Genomic DNA, 11,646 nt, shown 5'->3' with positions numbered 1-11,646 from the left:
ACAACAGAAAAGGTTGCCAAACTGTATAGAAATCTTCTGTTCGGGGGCATTAGGACTCATGTAGACCAAAGGTTGAGCGCCCCCTGTGCCTCACTAGCTATGTTTCCATCCACCTATTTTAATGCGCATTACATATGCACATGCGGATAAAAAAATCAGTTGATGGAAACTCCATGATGCGCACACATTTTGAAAACGCACATACAAAACATGCGCATAACTAAGTAGGATAAACTTTTCATCCAATAGGAAAAGATGTGCATAAACTACGATAGAAACACTTTTACCGCACAAATTCCAGTATGGGCATTAAAAAAAGGTCATGTGATGATAAAAATGTGTGTGAATGGACAAACCGGCAGGCTAAGCACATTGTAAAACATATAAGATGTTGTTTTGGTCATTCTAAAAAGCCTTACCATTTCAGTATTAGTGTTATTATATTATTAATTACCTCCAGAATCAAGAGCGTCTGTGCTCCGCTTCTGACACCTTCAAACGCCACCGCACATTCACTGCGGGTCAGGATTGCCTTCTGAGGCGCAAGTCATTTATTAGATGAAGAAAAGATTGACGCAGCTTCTCGTACTGCAGCAAATTCAGTTTTTACTGTTGATATTTGGCGCCAGATAATCAGGAAGTGACGATTTTCTTTGCTTTGACTGCTTTATTTGCATGTCTTTAAAGCGATAATCCAGTTTTGCGCATAAAGTTCATTCGCATTTTTGTATGGAAACATAGCTACTAACACCACTTCCAACAGCAACCTAGTTTTCTCATGTGGTTTCCCATTCAGGTACTGGCCAAGCTCAGCCCTGCTTAGCTATGGTTATGTCTGACATCAACATTACTCCAGTATCGTCGACACGTGAAAACAGCATTTTGAAAACAGTGCAGTTTTATTTTGATAGAAATTGATTCGTCAAGCTCCTTTCATATGACTACTATGCAACTGGTAGACAGCAAGTATAATTGCTGGCAAAATATAGGCGTCAGCGTGAATGGTCATGTAGCATGTGATTTAGGGCGTATTGCCCTGATTGTTTTTCTGAAACACAATAAAACCTCCAGTATGGATTAGGAGCAATTTTTGTCATTCTATATTGTCAATGTGATTTCCCTTTTGTTCTCAATTTTATTTCCCTTTGTGTGATCTCCTCCTGTCATCCATATCTGGACCGGTTAGTTGGCGGTTTATCCAGTTGTTGTCAAACTCAGGCATCTGTAGCTCTAATAGGAGCCAGGAGATTAGTTCACGGATGTTAATGCAAACACTTCACAGTTGCCGCAAACACGCATACACACACTGCACAGCAGCACTGTTTGACACAGCATGTCGCCACTGATCCAAAGAATCATACCCCCCAAAAAGGCATTTTATTGATGCTAGTACAAAAAAAATACAAAATCACAATAAAGACGAGCGTATTTTCTTCCCAAAACGTAAGCATCCTTTCCTCAGTGAGTGCAACTGTAAAACTCTGAACACTTGATCAAATAAAATAATTGGTCATACTCGCACGTCTTGCTTATTGAAGATCTAGAGCTGAAGTCCTGGGCAAGTGGCCATCGGCTCTCCGCTGCTAATGACACATCACAGCAGGGCTTCAGCACAACCATAAACACACACACACTCACACACACATCAAGAGCGCAGATATGAGCATCAGCTCTACAGAGAATCCCTTCTCGCTTTCAGCCTTCAGCACCGCAGGGTGGTTTTCTCCAAACACGTGAGAGACGTTTCACTCAGCTGCATGCAGTTAAAGGGATAGTTCACCCAAAAATGAAAACTCTTGTCATTATTTATTCACTTTCTACTTGAAACCATTGACTTCCACAGCATTTAATATTCCTACTAAGGATGTCAATGTTGGTTTCCAACATTCATCAAATGCACTTCCGCTGTGTTCAACAGAAAAATCCACTTGAGGGTGAGATAATGATGAAGAAAATACAATTTTTGGGTAAACTATTTCTTGAATCTCGCTCATTGCTTGCATTTATATATTAAATATATGTTTGATCTGTATTTCAAAACGTGTTGTTTGTATAAACTTATAATATTAGCAAAAATACATGTGCATGATGTGTCAGAATGCTTATTGATGTGTCAGTTTGTTATGTGATGGTGTTGTGTTATCTGTACTGGACTCGAATACAGTAAGTGTCCTCATTCTTATCCTGTTTGTCATTAATAAAGATGAGAATCTCCTCCATGCCGGGATTCTGACTCGGAGCAAAGCGCAGGCCGATGGTGTAGAGCTCTCCTCCTCCAATCTATAACACACAAACATTAATTTATTTTATTTGTACACACACATAAAACTGTAAGTAGCATTTAAAAATAGACATCAGACGATTGCAAAATAAGCAAGAATCAGGTCAAACATTAATCTATGTATGCACGTATGTGTGTGTGTATGCAACCCACGTTTTAAGATCTCAAAACTCAGGGCTTCTGGTAGTACCCAGAATAGCAAAGTCTACTAAAGGAGGTTGAGCCTTTTCATTTATGGCTCCTAAACTCTGGAATAGCCTTCTAGATAATGTCTGAGGCTCACACAGTCTCTCAGTTCAAAACTAGATTAAAGACCTATCCTTTTAGTAAAGCGTACACACAATGAATCACATAACTGTATGATGTATCTATGTTTGTTTATATAACTGCTAATTATATAGAACTTGCATTGATATTTAATTTCTCTTGTCTAAATACACTATGAACAGCAGCTAGGCAAATTATTTTCTTTGTTCTCTATTTTAACCGTGGGATACTATCCCAAGGCCTCTAAAGATTGTACAGCACCATTCAAAACATGTGAAGAGATGATGCCAACCACAGAGTACTTCTAGAGGTATCCATAATCCTGGACCAAGCCATATCCTGAGCGGATTCTGTGGTGGTCATGGAGGAGTGGAGAGCATGAGGCTGATTCCTGAAAGACCCTGATAGATGAGTCTTTGCATTGATCCAGAGGGCCAGCCTGAACCCCCACCAGTGACCCACTCTCACCTGCAGCTTCTCCACAATGAACGCCCAGTGTCCTCCGGCACATAGACTGCAGCTCTGCACAAGAAGTTTGACCACAGGAGAAATGGTCGTGCCCAACTTGAGATTGGTTTCTCTTGAGGTTTTATTTTATTCTCTTTTGTCAATTGGTGAAGTTTTGTTCCTCGAAACTGTCATTACTGGCTTGCTTGGTTTGGGAATTGTGGAGCTGTGCATCGATGGATTTGCTTTTAAGTGTTTGGACTTTCAGCAGTGAAAATTAAACCACACTGAACTGAACTAAACTGAACTGCAACTGAACAAAACTGGACTAACACAGTTTCAGTTTATTAGAACTTCTATGGTATGCTGCTTTGACACAATCTACATTGTAAAAGCATTAGATAAATAAAGATTAATTGACCTAAATTAAATATGCATATGCAAGTATTTATTTATTTAAACTGGATCTGGCTGGCTTTTCAATTTCTAATCCTGGAAACTATAAAATGTTTGGGAAAAATGTTGTAAATTAAAAATGTGAAGTAAAATATTAATATAAAAGAAAATTAACTAATACTGTAAATTAAAAAATACAATACATAACTTTATTTTAAGAAGAGATTTTTACTTTACCAATAAATGTTACAGAAACTGCAAGTAACACATAAAATAACACTAATAATAATAATACTACACATGAAATGCTGTAGAAGTTAATGTTAATAGTTATTGTTTACTAATGTAGTAAAAATGTTTTATAAAAGGACACCTTATTTTAAAGCAATCATTTTCTTGTAAAATATACTTTAAATGTACTTTACAAATGTACTTTTGTATCCTGGACCAGGCCGTATCCTGAGCAGCTACTGTGGTGGTCATGGAGGAGTGGAGAACATGAGACTGATTCCAGTGACGCTCCAGAGACAGACGAGTCTTCGCTGAGGCCAGCTTCCAGCCTCCGCCGCTGAGACTGCAGCTCTGCACAAGACGTTTGGCCAGCGGAGAAATTAAAATGGTCGTGCCCAACTGAGCCTGGTTTCTCTCAAGGTTTTTTTTCTTCACTTTTGCCAATTAGTGAAGTTTTTTTTCCCTCTCGCTGTCGCCACTGGCTTGCATGGTTCAGGGATCTGTAGAGCTGCGCATCGTTGGATTTGCTCTTCAGTGTTTGGACTCTCAGTAGGGATTATTAACCACACTGAACTGAGCTAAACTGAACTGAACTTAAAACACTACAAACTGAACTACACTGTTTCAATTTACTATGACCTTTTATGTGAAGCTGCTTTGACACAATCTACATTGTATAAGTGCTATACAAATAAAGGTGAATTGAATTGATTGAACTTTAATGACTGGCAATACTTTCAAAAAGTTCAAAAGTATTTTTTTGAATAATAAAATTGGATTTTCATCTAATATTTCAAACATATACAGCTTTAGTTCAGTTATTATTTTTTTTTAAAATAAATTTAGTTTTAGTTAATAAAAACTTTATAACTGCATTCTTGTGTCAATATTAGCATGATGTTGTAATAAAATATACAGTGAGCAATAGTGATTTTATTTTCAGAGTGTGTGAATTAGCATTTTTAAAACAATTGTTATGGGAAACCTGCATTGATTTTATACTAACAAAGCCAACTATGTCAACTGAAAGAATAGCAAAGCACCACAGAAGTAGAAAACTGGTCTACACTACTGTATTCCAAATCAGCTGTTGTCAAACAAAAACTTTTGTGAATACACCATTGTGAAGTACTTACTATGTTTGTCATTTTAAAGCTTTACAGCCACAGTGCTCATTCACTTTCATTACATTTAAAAGAGTGGCCGGGATATTCTCTCACAGAAAAAAGAAGACCGTACAGGTTTGGAATGCCATGAAAGCGAGTAAATGATGTGCTTTGGCTGAACTGGTTCTTTAAGTGGAACTAGAATCTTCAATCGTTAAATTCCCCTGCGATTCCCATTGCTATTCCTGAGCTCAGTTGTTACAGAAATTGGTTGCACTCCAGTTTTTAGAGGAAGATGAGAGAAATTGCTCTCCCTTTGTCTTTATACATTATCTCTAATGGCTGACTAAGACATATGGAACACAGTGGAGGATTTAGTTCATAATCTCCTCAAAAGCTCGCACGTATCGATTTCTCGTTGTCTTTTGGCTCTGCGCCTATTTTACGATGACACAGTTGTTATTTCTGAAGGAGAAAAAAAAAGAGCAACATCTCCAGCCACATTTTTCAAAATATAGAGCCCATAAATCCAGCGCGAGAGAAGATAATTGAAGCCGTGTTGACTAGCAAGAAAATGGAACAGGCCATTTCCTTTCTTTATGAGCTTCTCTGGTTTTATTTGACGCCGATGTGTCATTAATCCATTGTGTTCAATACTGTCACTTGCATATTTCACATTGTTCCGCTATTTATTGCCCAGATACGGGGTGTGAAACTCACTAAACCATACGGCGATCAATGAGGGCACTGAATGATGAAATTAACATCTTACCCTGGTCTGTTTTACACCATTTTCTGCGCAAATGGCGAGCGGGAAAAATTACTTTGTGACCTCCAAAGCCACAGTAATATATCCCAGACAGTCTGTCCCTGTGGCTAACTAATGTTCCGTGTCTCCATCTGGAGTAATAGCCAACGGTCGTGTATTGATCACCTAATCAATTAACAGCTTTTAATTGAAGTCTAACGCAGAGATGGAAGACCTACACGCATCATTCTGAGCCCTAAAGGTGAGAGATATCGAACGTTCGCTGTCTGACTGTGAGAATCAGGCTCATTTGGACTGCAGCTTTATGGTTTCCTCAGGGGACGAGGCATTGCGAGAAGGGGCACAAATTGAGTTCTCCGATATACAGAGAACTTCACATACTGTGTATCGTGTCTGAGAATGACAGTTAAGACAGACGCCGATTGATTCCCAGACAGAGATGTGTCAAGATCCTTCTCCTCTGGGCTCTGGTTTGAAACATTCGCTGTTAAACAGTAACAAAGTTTGAGGCGTGTTGGATTGCCTTACCTGAAACTGCCTCCTCTTTAAAGTGTAGCAGGTCCGGGCGGTCTGTGCGCAGATTGAAGACTCTGGAGGACGAGTAGGGGTTTGTGAAACTGATTTTTTTATTGCTGCCCTTCCCTCCTTCTACAGGAACGCTGATTTCGAATGCCTGAGGGAGGTTAAAGCACATGGCGAGAGATGCACTGTAAAATAACTGGAGTAAAAATGTCAGGTTTAAATCACCAGCACTGACTTCTTGCACCACATCCTCTGTCACAGAGCTGAAATTTAAAGACCCTTTCAGTGCAAGCCGTCCCCTTGCTAAAATCCTAAATAGGCAGAGAATAACTGACATTGTGGATTGTAAATCACATCCTATCATGTGGTGAGTTTTTTATTTATTCAATGTTTGATCTGAAGTCTTGTCTGTCAGCCTGCGTCAAAATAATATTTATCTTCATTATGTCAGTTTGATTCATCTTAATTTTGTTAATTATCCATGGATTTACAAATAAACAATAACCAAAATAAATAAATAATACAGGCCGATTTTCAACTAGTAATTAGAAAAAAAGTTTTCATGTGTGGATTTAAAAGGTAACATTTATCTACATAATTGTGTTAAATGAATGACTGTTAGTATCCCAGGAAAAGCTTAAATTGGAGGGAGATTAATAGATTTTCAAACTTGTACTATATTTCAGGAAAAATTTCAGGAAAATAAAGAAAAATAAAATATTTCCTATTTAAGGCTCATTAACCAAAACATAACTAAAATAAAATACAAAAGTAGGGGTGGCACGGTGACTCAGTGGTGAGCACTGTCACCTGACAGCAAGAAGGCACTGGTTCGAGTCCCGGCTGGCCAGATGGCGTTTCTGTTGGGAGCATGCATGTTCTCCCATGTTCTCATGGGTTTCCTCTGGTCTCTGGTTCCCCCACAGTCCAAAGACATGCGCTATAAAGTAAATTGCGATGAACTAAATTGGTTGTAAATTGGTGAGCTAAAGTGTATGATGTGTGTGAGAATGTGAGTGTGTAGGGTGTTTCCCAGTACTGGGTTGTGGCTGGAAGGGCATTCGCTGCATAAAACATATGCTGGATAAGTTGGCGGTTCATTCGCTGTGGCGACACCTTATAAATAAGGGACTAAGCCGAGAAATTAATGAAAATAAAAAAGTTTTGAATGTATAGAAACACAAAAAGAAGACTAACCCAACCCTTGTCTGCTGTTGCGGATGATTTCATCCACTCTGCACTGATTTAAGACTTGGCCATAACTTTCTCTGTTTCTCAGCAAATGAATGACTTTTGGTGACAAATGCTATTTTGACACATATTTTAGGAAAATGCTTTGGAATTTTTCAAAAACTCAACAATAATCTGGCCAAATACATACTAACCTTTCGTTATGTTAGTGTCTGTTTTTTGCCCCATTGACTTCCATTATAACAACATTTTTTGATTGCAGTAAAAATTTTACCTCTTCCCAACAAGACATAACCAGCAACACAGAAGAATGCCTAATTATACGGTCAATGCTTGCAATCAAAAAAGTCATTACAAATGAAAAACAATGGGGCAAATTCAGCTCCTAACATAATAAAAGGGTAGTCAATTTGAACAATACACAAGGGTTAAAACTTGAACTAAACTAGAAATAGTATTTTATATATATTTACTATGTATTTTTTGTATGCTTTTTTAATTACAGGAACATACACAGTAAAATTTATTTTAAAAATACTAATTTAAAGCTTGAAATAAAATATAATCACATAAAGTGTAAACAGAATTTGTTAGATAGATAGAATGTTACGAAAATAAAGTAAATACTGTAGAATAGTATGTAAGCCCTTACTTTTACTTTTTCTGTTACTGTTGTCTTTCACACTGACCGCATACCTTTGAACAATTACCTATTTACTTATACACTGTTACAGACTGAGAAGCAAATGTAGTTAACAACTTTAAAGATCATAGTATATTGACAGGTTTATATGCCAACTTTATCATGGACAAACTGAATGTGGTTTGAACTGTATAGTTGTACTCATTTTCCTCCCTCACCTTGGAGATTACAGGCTGTCGGCATGTTATGCACAGCAGCCAGGAGTCCACAAGCTGCCGCGTGTCCACATCAACAACACTGAGGTAAAAGAAGCGACTTCCAGGCCTCAGAGCCCTCAGGCCCACACGAATATCCTGAACTCCCTGAGCCGGCAGAGCGAAAACTTCAGCTGGATCCACCTGGATCACACAAACATAGGAGATCTTATACTCACTGAGCTCCTGGCATCAAGCACAGAAAACAGAGACAGCATCTTTAGGGAAAAACTCCACATGCAGGACATCAGAAAAAAAACCCATGAAGCTCACAATGTAGAGCTAGTTTGCTTCATCATCTTTTCTTGGCTCCTGATGTATAACATTACTATGAGACCAATTAACCCAACAGTAAGGTCTATATGAGCACAGAGTGCACTGTTAACATGGGAGCTGGTGGATTTGCTCAGCTTGCATATTTACAATAACAGGAAATACCCGTTTTGAGATTTATGATGCTTGGATAATCCATGTTTCATTATTCCTTCTTCCCTTTTCTGTGTGTATTTGCATTAAAGCTTTGTAGGTTTCTTTGCTGCAGTTTTGCGGAATAGAGCAAATTATTGATGCTGCTGCAACCGAATGGGGTTTATTGTTTTTATCACTGCACTGTTGGATGTACATTTCAGGCTGCTGTTCATATTTTTTAGGCCATGCAGTAATACATATTATTATATTATAGTATAGTCAACTAGTCAAGGAGCTGATGACATATATTCAGCAAATGTACAGTATAGGCTAAAGAGGGACTGAAAATAAGCTGCTAAAATCGCTTGGGTTTCTGTGATTAATATTAATTACACTAAATAAAACTAAACACAATATTAAATAGCTTATTACATATATACAACTGCTCGTTAACACAAATTTCTAATCAGCCAATCACATGGCACCAACTCAATGCATTTAGGAATGTTGACATGGTCAAGACGATCTACTGCAGTTCAAACCGAGCATCAGAATGGGGAAGAAATGTGATTTTGAAAAGTGACTTTGAACATGGTTGAACATGACTTTGACATGGTTGTTGGTACCAGACAAGTATTTCAGAAACTGCTGATCCACTGGGATTTTCACGCACAACCACCTCTAGGGTTTAAAGAGAACTGTCAGAAAAAGACAAAATATTCAGTGAGTGGCAGTCCTGTGGGCACAAATGCCTTGTTGATGCCAGAGGTCAGAGGAGAATGGCCAGACTGGTTCAAGCTGATAGAAAGGCAACAGTAACTCAAATAACCACTTGTTACAGCTGAGGTATGCAGAAGAGCATCTCTAAATGCACAACATGTCAAACCTTGAGGCAAATGGGCTACAGCAGCAGAAGACAACACCGGGTACCACTCCTGTCAGATAAGAACAGGAAATTGAGGCTATAATTCACACAGGCTAACCAAAACTGGACAATAGAAGATTGGAAAAAAACGTTGCCTGGTCTGATGAGTCTCGATGTCTGCTGCAACATACGAATGGTCAAAATTTGGAGTTAACAACATGAAAGCATAGATCCATCTTGCCTTCAGGATTGTGGTGGTGGTGTAATGGTGTGAGGGAAATTTTTGCACACTTTGGGCCCATTAGTACCAATTGAGCATTGTGTCAACGCCACGGCCTACCTGAGTATTGTTGCTGACCATGTCCAACTCTTTATGACCACAGTGTACCCATCTTCTAATGGCTAATTCCAGCAGGATAACGCGCCAAAGCGCAAATCATCTCAGACTGGTTTCTTGAACATGACAATGAGTTCACTGTACTTAAATGGTCTCCACATTCACCAGATCTCAATCCAATAGAGCACCTTTGGGATGTGGTGAAACGGGAGATTCGCATTATGGATGTGCAACTGACAAATCTGTAGCAACTGTGTGATGCTATCATGTCAATATGGACCAAAGTCTCTGAGGAATATTTCCAGTACCTTGTTGAATCTATGCCACGAAGAATTAAGGCAGTTCTGAAGTCAAAAGGGAGTCCAACTCGAAACTAGTAAGGTGTACCTAATAAAGTGGCCAGTGAGTGTATATTCACAATGATTTTGGAGTAAATATCAAAAATATTAATTAAAAGGATAGTTCACTCAAAATGTTGATTTTTGGGTGAACTATCCTTTTATATACAGTAAATCTCCAATGATTCTATCACGCACTTTTTGCATTTTGTTTTAGTAATTTAATGTTTTGTTGTCAGATTTAATAACCTACTATTTTCTGCAATCATTTATTTATTTACTTATTTTATATAATTATATTTTATATAACTTATATTTAATCTTATAAAACTTAAGGCAAACATGCTCTAAATCTAAAATAAAAATAGTTGCAATGTTGATTATAGTAGTTTTTTTTTGAAGAAGAAAACTATAAGAAAAAAACATAGTTGAACTTTAAAGTCATGCTCAGAGCAATAAAGTAAAAAAACTTAAGACATCTTACTTTTCATCTGATTATTTTTCATCATTCCCTATATTTATAGGGAAAAAAGGCCACATAATCCCTGATCAGTGCCTGCTACCCCAATCAGAATGTTTCCTTTGACCCTGAAACACGTACCTGGAGCTCGAGGGGATGCGACGTGTAGCACTTGACCCTGCGAATGGCTTGTGTGCCGCGCAGAAGCAGCGAATGCCAGCTCAGAGCACCACAACACAACAGCTCAGGTCCATCCTTTGCAAGTAATGCACGTAAACCTGCCAGATCTGCGCAGGGGAGGCCAGCCAGGGGTCACTGCCAGAGAGAGATCCGCACAAAACCACAGGCACACAAAAGACACTTTATCACTTTCGCTTCATATCCACTGACACAATAGCTGGACGAGCCTGACAGGCCACACTTCCCCCGAGAAAGACACACACATATCACAAATCTTCACAAGAGAGATGTTCAGAGACTCAAATGTCACCCATTTTTAAATTCATCCATTCACCCTTTCTTAAAGCGAGAGACTGAAGGCAAAAACACTCTTTTTCAAGCATCTATCTGTACCTGTCAGTTCTGAGGTTTGCAGCTTTTCATGTTTTTTTTGTCAGTTCAATGTAAAGAAAACATTCAAATCACATTTTAAAGGTGCAGTGTGTAAGTTTGACACCCAGTTGTTGAACTAGGCATTGCACACCTGCTTCAAAACACATGCAAGCGCAGGTTGCCAGATTGACGACACCAACAGAAATGTGCCTGACTATCGAGCCTAAAAGCTGATTTACACCGTGTTCTAAATAAAAGCGACGGCACGTGATAGAGGGAATATTTTCCATATTAAAAGAAGTTTTGTTCTAACCAACACCTGAAATTTATACTTTATATATGGCTTCTATTACTTGCAGCTGAACAACCGAAAACTGACAATGATCACCCCAGGTAGACCTCATGTGCTTATTCAGTGTTGAATGCTAGTATGTGAGTTTGAATGCCATTTTACATGACATTTATTGCTGTACTACTGAAAGCAGCAGCAGTTCACCTCAGATCTTGAAATAAAATAAACCATTTGAAATGGAACTTAGAACTGTGGAATAATGCAAACCAACACATATCAGTATTTGT

The 11,646-nt window shown here is 38.4% G+C and overlaps 1 long non-coding RNA gene across 1 annotated transcript; it reads right to left on the bottom strand.

Moving 5' to 3' along the window:
- Nucleotides 1-6,045: 6,045 nt before the first annotated feature.
- On the bottom strand, nucleotides 6,046-11,009 carry LOC130234304 (uncharacterized). The gene is made up of 3 exons (XR_008838289.1): nucleotides 10,657-11,009; nucleotides 8,072-8,251; nucleotides 6,046-6,170 (listed from the first exon to the last, which is right to left on the bottom strand). It is a non-coding gene; the product is annotated as an uncharacterized LOC130234304 (long non-coding RNA).
- Between the last annotated feature and the right edge of the window lie 637 nt (nucleotides 11,010-11,646).

The sequence above is a fragment of the Danio aesculapii genome, chromosome 8 (assembly GCF_903798145.1).
Source record: "Danio aesculapii chromosome 8, fDanAes4.1, whole genome shotgun sequence".
In the NCBI taxonomy this organism is placed as follows: Eukaryota; Metazoa; Chordata; class Actinopteri; order Cypriniformes; family Danionidae; genus Danio; species Danio aesculapii.
Note: the sequence above shows the minus strand (reverse complement) of the source record. Positions and strands in the feature narration are given on the sequence as shown.